Raw genomic sequence first — 6,029 nt, 5'->3', positions numbered from 1 at the left:
AAACCAGAGAGGCAGGAAGAACACAAAACATGGTAGCAATGAATGCAGCAGAGGAAGTTTCAAGGAGGAGGGTAATGAGTCCTGGGGTATGCCCACTGTCGGGTGCCAATCAGATGGTCTGTGGACAGGGCCGCAGCAGGGTGCGGTGGAACACGAGGGCTGCAGCCTGCTTTCCACAGGTGCAGCTCTGCTGGGTGAGGAGGGAATGCAGGCTGGATGCAGGGCACTCTTAAGTAAGTTTAGTTATTTGTGGAGGAGGGGAAGGGGTCGCTTCCAGAATGGGAATCAAGATCAATTTTGTTTTTTTAAGATGGGGGAGATGTTTGAATGCTGGGGAGGAGTTGGTTTATGGGGACAGTTGATGGCACAGGAAAGAGAGGGGTTAATTGCTAGAGAAAAGTCGCTACAGAGGTGGGAGCAGGTGGGAACAGACCACTATTCCCATTATCTGGCCAATGCTGAGCCCATGCACACTTGGGTTCCAGCCTAGAGAGATGACAGCAGAGGAGGGATGGGAACATCTAAGTGGTGAAACTGTCCCTATAGACTTTATAAAATTAATCAGGGAAGAAGTAAGGGGGAGAAATGAAGATAAACCAAGCTTGCAGCACACTCAGCATTGACCATGAGGTCCGCTTGCTCTCTGATCCACTTCCTCACAGCTGTCTGGGGCCTATTGACTCAGGATTACATGAACCCTGTTACGAGATGATCCTTCTCCTTAGCTGCTCTATAGATAACAACTTCAACATTATAAAACATTAAATTTTCCATTTGAGATACTCTTTCAGTTTCTGCATACCAATGAAACTACTAATGCCAGCTGGTCTTAAGGACCTCACAGGAGCTGAGTCACCAAAGAATGCAGTTTTCACATCCCAATGATTTCTTTCCCCTTACCCCAACTAATCAACAACCCCAAATTCTTATCTAGAAATGGACCAAATTCCTTGATATTGACTGGCACTGGCCGAGGCTTCCACATATGGCTCAGTGGATATGTAACAGGATCGTTTGCCCAATGCCTGGCAAGTCAATATAACAAGACAAGGGGGATTGCTGCAGAGAAAAAGTAATAATCATAGGAGAGCTAAATGAGGAGGTGGGAAGAAACCTCAAATCCACCAAACTAAGGAATTTGGAGCTACAGATATTAAGGGCTTTGGAAAGGGCTGAGATGTGGGGATTGTTGATTGGTGGAAGAGTGCAGGGTGAAGTCATAGGACAGGGAGATGAAGAAACTGCATTCTCATGCTGATTTGGTTCCTCGTGGGGTCTTCAAACTCGTTGGCATCAGCCTTTCCTGCTGGAATTCAGGATATGAAGAATATCTTGAGCAATTCTTAAACAAAAGCCTAATGATTCTAACATCAGAAGTCCTATCTATGGGGAAAATGGGGATTTAAACAGTCAGTATCTTGAGCTGCACGACTTTCAGTTTAAGGAAGTGGGCCAGAGGGCAGCCTGATTAATGCTTAATTATAACTATATTTCTGCCCCAAACCTGGCATCTAAATTCTTGTTAACCCTGTGAGGATGGTTTTATTATTAATATTATTATTATTTTTATAAAAGAAAGAGGTTTAATTGTCTCATGGCTCTGCAGGGCTGGGGAAACCTCAGGAAGCTTACGATCATGGTGGATGGGGAAGCAAACATATCCTTCTTCACATGCGGCATGAAGGAGAAGTGCTGAACAAAGGGGGAAAACCCTTACAAGGGATGGTCCTTATAAAACCACTAGATCTTGTGAGAACTCACTTACTATCACAAGAACAGCATGGGAGAAACCACCCCGATGATTCGATTACCTCTCACTGCATCCCTCCCACAACACATGAGGATTATGGGAACTACAATTCAAGATGAGATTTGAGTGGGGACAAAGCCAAACCATATCATTCCACCCCTGGCCCCTCCCAAACCTCATGTCCTCACATTTTAAAACACAATCATGCCTTTCCAACAGTACCCTAAAGTCTTAGCTTTTTCCAGAATTAACCCAAAAGTCCAAATCCAAAGTCTCATCTGAGACAAGGCAAGTTTCTTCCTCCTATGAGCCTGTAAAATCAAAACAAGTTAGTTACATCCTAGATACAATGGGGGTACAGGCACTGGGTAAATATACCTATTCCAAATGAGAGGAATTGGCCAAAACAAAGGGGCTACAGACACCATGCAAATCTGAAATCCAATAGGGCAGTCATTAAACCTTAAAGTTCCCAAATGATCTCCTTTGACTCCATGTCTCACATCCAGGTCACACTGATGCAAGAGGTAAGTTCCCACAGCCTTGGGCAGCTCCACCTGTGTGGCTTTGCAGGGTACTGCCCCCTACTCCTGGCTGTTTTCACAGACTGGCGCTGCGTGTCTGTGGCTTTTCCAGGTACATGGTGCAAGCTGTTGGTGGATCTACCATTCTGGAGTCTGGATGATGGTGGTTCTCTTCTCACAGCTCCACTAGACAGTGCCCTATTAAGGACTCCGTGTGGAGGCTCTGACCCCACATTTCCCTTCCTCACTACCCTAGCAGAGGTTCTCCATGAGGACTCCACCACTGCAGCAAACTTCTGCCTGAACATCCTGGCATTTCCATACATCCTCTGAAATCTAGGCAGAGGTTCCCAAACCTCAATTCTTGACTTCTGTGTACCTGCAGGCTCAACACTATGTGGAAGCTGCCAAGGCTTGGGCTTACACCCTCTAAAGCTACAGCCTGAGCTGTACTCTGGCCCCTTTTAGCCACAGCTGAAGCAGCTGGGATGCAGGGCACCAAGTCCCTATTTTGCACACAGCAGGGGTCCCTGAGCCCAGCCCAGGAAACCATTTCTCCCTCCTAGGCCTCTGGACCTGTGATGGGAGGGGCTGCCATGAAGGTTTTTGACATACCGTGGAGACCTTACCCCATTGTTTTGGAGGTTAAAATTTGGCTCCTCGTTACTTATGCAAATTTCTGCAGCAGGCTTAAATTTCTCCCCAGAAAATGGGTTTTTCTTTTCTATTCCATGTTCAGGCTGCAAATTTTCCAAATTTCCATGCTCTGCTTCCTCTTGAATGCTTTGCTGCTTAGAAATTTCTTCCACCAGATACCGTAAATCATCTCTCTCAAGTTTGAAGTTCCACAAATCCCTATGAGGATGGTTTTAGACACTCTTGAGTGATTCGTCTCCCTGCAGGTATAACGCTGAACCATGCTTCTGCAGGCATCTGGTCCCTGGCACAATCAGTGACTCCAGAGCCAGTCCAGCCCATCAGGACAACCCTCTTCTCAGGCCCCAGACTCCCCTCCTCCCTACTTCTGGCCATTGAATAATGAAGTCCACCAAATCTTGAGATGACACTGTCAACCCTGCTTTCCCACAGCTCCCTAATTCCATGTCTCCCATAGTCTCCGATTATTTCCAGGGGTGCCTTGAAATGTAAAAGATATTCAAAGCAAAATTTGTTGGCAGTCAACTTAATTTGTACAAGCATTCCATTAAGGCACTTAAAGGGATGGCAGAAAATCAAACAATGGGAGGGACACGCTGCCCTTGAAAAGGAGTTTCTTTGCTGATGCCACCACTGGAAATAGTGCCATTAATTTTATAAAAGAGGTATCATATTCAGAAAGACTCTATCAACCACTGTAAATGCTTTGGAGCCTCTAACAGTTGTGAAATGTGGAAGCCAAGGATGTAGGGGCCTGTTGGAGTGCGCCCACTCCTGGATCTGGGAAGGAGACGCCTTTGAAGCTGTACCTCTCGGATGGCTTTGATCCTCCAAGACCCAGATATAAAGACAAGATGAGGGAGGTGTTATTAGTGTTATTATTTATACTTAGTGGAGCTTACATGTGGGACCTCCTTTATAAAGTGCTTTGGGCACTACTGATTTATAAGTAATTTCACTTCTCACAGCATCACTTCTGGGTGGAGGAAGAATGCCAGAGGCAGCTCTGGAAATAATCACTTTTCTCCAAGATAGAGTACTCATTAATCCAGGCCTAGTGGGAACATCTATTCCCTTTATTGTATCCTTTTACTGGAAATTATTTCTTTAGTAGAAGGTCATGTGCCTCAGTGACCTGGAATGGGGGTTCTCCAGTAATTTCTATCATTCTCCCCTGTTGAAAGCTTATGTATTGAGAACATCTGGGTAAGAGTCACAGGCAGCTTGGAAAAGAGGGAAGTGATTAGGGATTTCTAGTTTTATTATTTTTTTTTAGCGTTTGTTGAGATTGGTTTAAAATCCAGGACATGGTTAATCTTGGTGAATGCTCCCTAGGCACTTGAAAAGCACATGTATTCGGCTGTTATAGGGTTGTTTGTTCTGTTAGATCCTGTTGGTTGAAGGTGTTGTTCAATTCTTCTATATCCTCATTATTTTCTTTTTTATTTTTTTAGAGACAGGGTCTATCTCTGTTGTCCAGGCTGGAGTGCAGTGGTGCAGTCATAGCTCACTACAACCTCAAACTCCTGGGTTCAAGTAATCCTCCTGCCTCAGCCTCCTGAGTAGTTAGGACTACAGGCTTGTGCCACCATGCCTGGCTAATTTTTAAAATTATTATTTTTTCTCTTTCTGTGCCTAACGTAGCCATGACTCGTGGTCCCAAGAAGCATCTAAAGCAGGTAGCAGCTCCAAAGCATTGGATGCTGGATAAATTGACTGGTGTGTTTGCTCCTCATCCATCCACCAGTCCCCACAAGTTGAGAGAGTGTCTCCCCCTCATCACTTTCATAAGGAACAGACTTAAGTATGCCCTGACAGGAGAGGAAGTAAAGAAGATTTGCACGCAGCGGTTCATTAAGATCAATGGCAAGGTCCGAACTGATATAACCTACCCTGCTGGATTCATGGATGTCATCAGCATTGACAAGATGGGAGAGAATTTCTGTCTGATCTGTGACACCAAGGGTCACTTTGCTGTACATCGTATTACACCTGAGGAGGCCAAGTACAAGTTGTGAAAAGTGAGAAAAAATATTTGTGGGCACAAAAGGAATCCCTCATCTGGTGACTCATGATGCTCGTACCATCTGCTACCCTGATCCCCTCATCAAGGTGAATGACACCATTCAGATTGATTTGGAGACTGGCAAGATTACTGACTTCATCAAGTTTGACACTGGTAACCTGTGTATGGTGACTGGAGGTGCCAACCTGGGAAGAATTGGTGTGATCACCAACAGAGAGAGGCACCCTGGATCTCTTGACGTGGTTCACATGAAAGATGCCAATGGCAACAGCTTTGCCACTTGACTTTCCAACATTTTTGTTGTTTGCAAGGGCAACATACCATGGATTTCTCTTCCCCAAGGAAAAGGTATCTGCCTCACCATTGCTGAAGAGAGAGACAAGAGATTGGCAACCAATCAAAGCAGTGGGTAAAATGGTCCCTGGATGGCATGTTAGATCTTTGTATGTAATCAAAAATAATGTGGCATGATTGATAGCCAAAAATAAAATAATTATTATTATTTTGTAAAGACAGGGTCTCATTAAGTTTCCCAGGCTGGTCTCAGACTCCAGGCCTCAGGTAATTCTCCTGCCTTGGCCTCCCAAAGTGCTGGGATTACAGGCATGAGCTATCACGCCTGGCTCCTTGTGGATTTTCTATCTAGTAGTTCTATCAATTACTGAGAAAAGAGTGTTGAAGTCTCCAACTGTAATAGCAGATTTGTCAATTTCTTCCTTTGGCTGTATCAGTTTTTGCTTCATGTATTTGAAAGATCTGTTTTTGGTGCATACACACTTAGGTTTGCTATCTCTTGTTGGTAGATTGATCTTGGTCTTTTATCATCATGTAAAATTCCTCTCCGTGTCTGGTAATTTATTTGCTCTGAAGTCTACCTTGATATTCATATAGCCACTCTTCCTTTTTAAAATTTAATACTTATGTGATACATCTTTTTCTATGCTTTTACTTTTTACTTAGCTATATCATTATGTTTGAATTGAGTTTTTTATAGACAGCATATCATTGGGTAATGTTTTTAAATCTACTCAGCTAATCTTGTCTCATTTTTAATTTAAAAAATTTTTACACA

General features: G+C 44.0%; 1 pseudogene; it reads left to right on the top strand.

Annotated features, from left to right (window-relative positions):
- The first annotated feature begins 4,577 nt into the window (after positions 1-4,577).
- Positions 4,578-5,370, top strand: LOC101134940 (small ribosomal subunit protein eS4-like; annotated as a pseudogene).
- The last annotated feature ends 659 nt before the right edge of the window (positions 5,371-6,029 follow it).

The sequence above is a fragment of the Gorilla gorilla genome, chromosome 21, assembly GCF_029281585.2.
Source record: "Gorilla gorilla gorilla isolate KB3781 chromosome 21, NHGRI_mGorGor1-v2.1_pri, whole genome shotgun sequence".
NCBI lineage: Eukaryota > Metazoa > Chordata > Mammalia > Primates > Hominidae > Gorilla > Gorilla gorilla.
The sequence above is the reverse complement of the archived record's forward strand: the minus strand, read 5'-3'. Positions and strand labels throughout refer to the sequence as shown.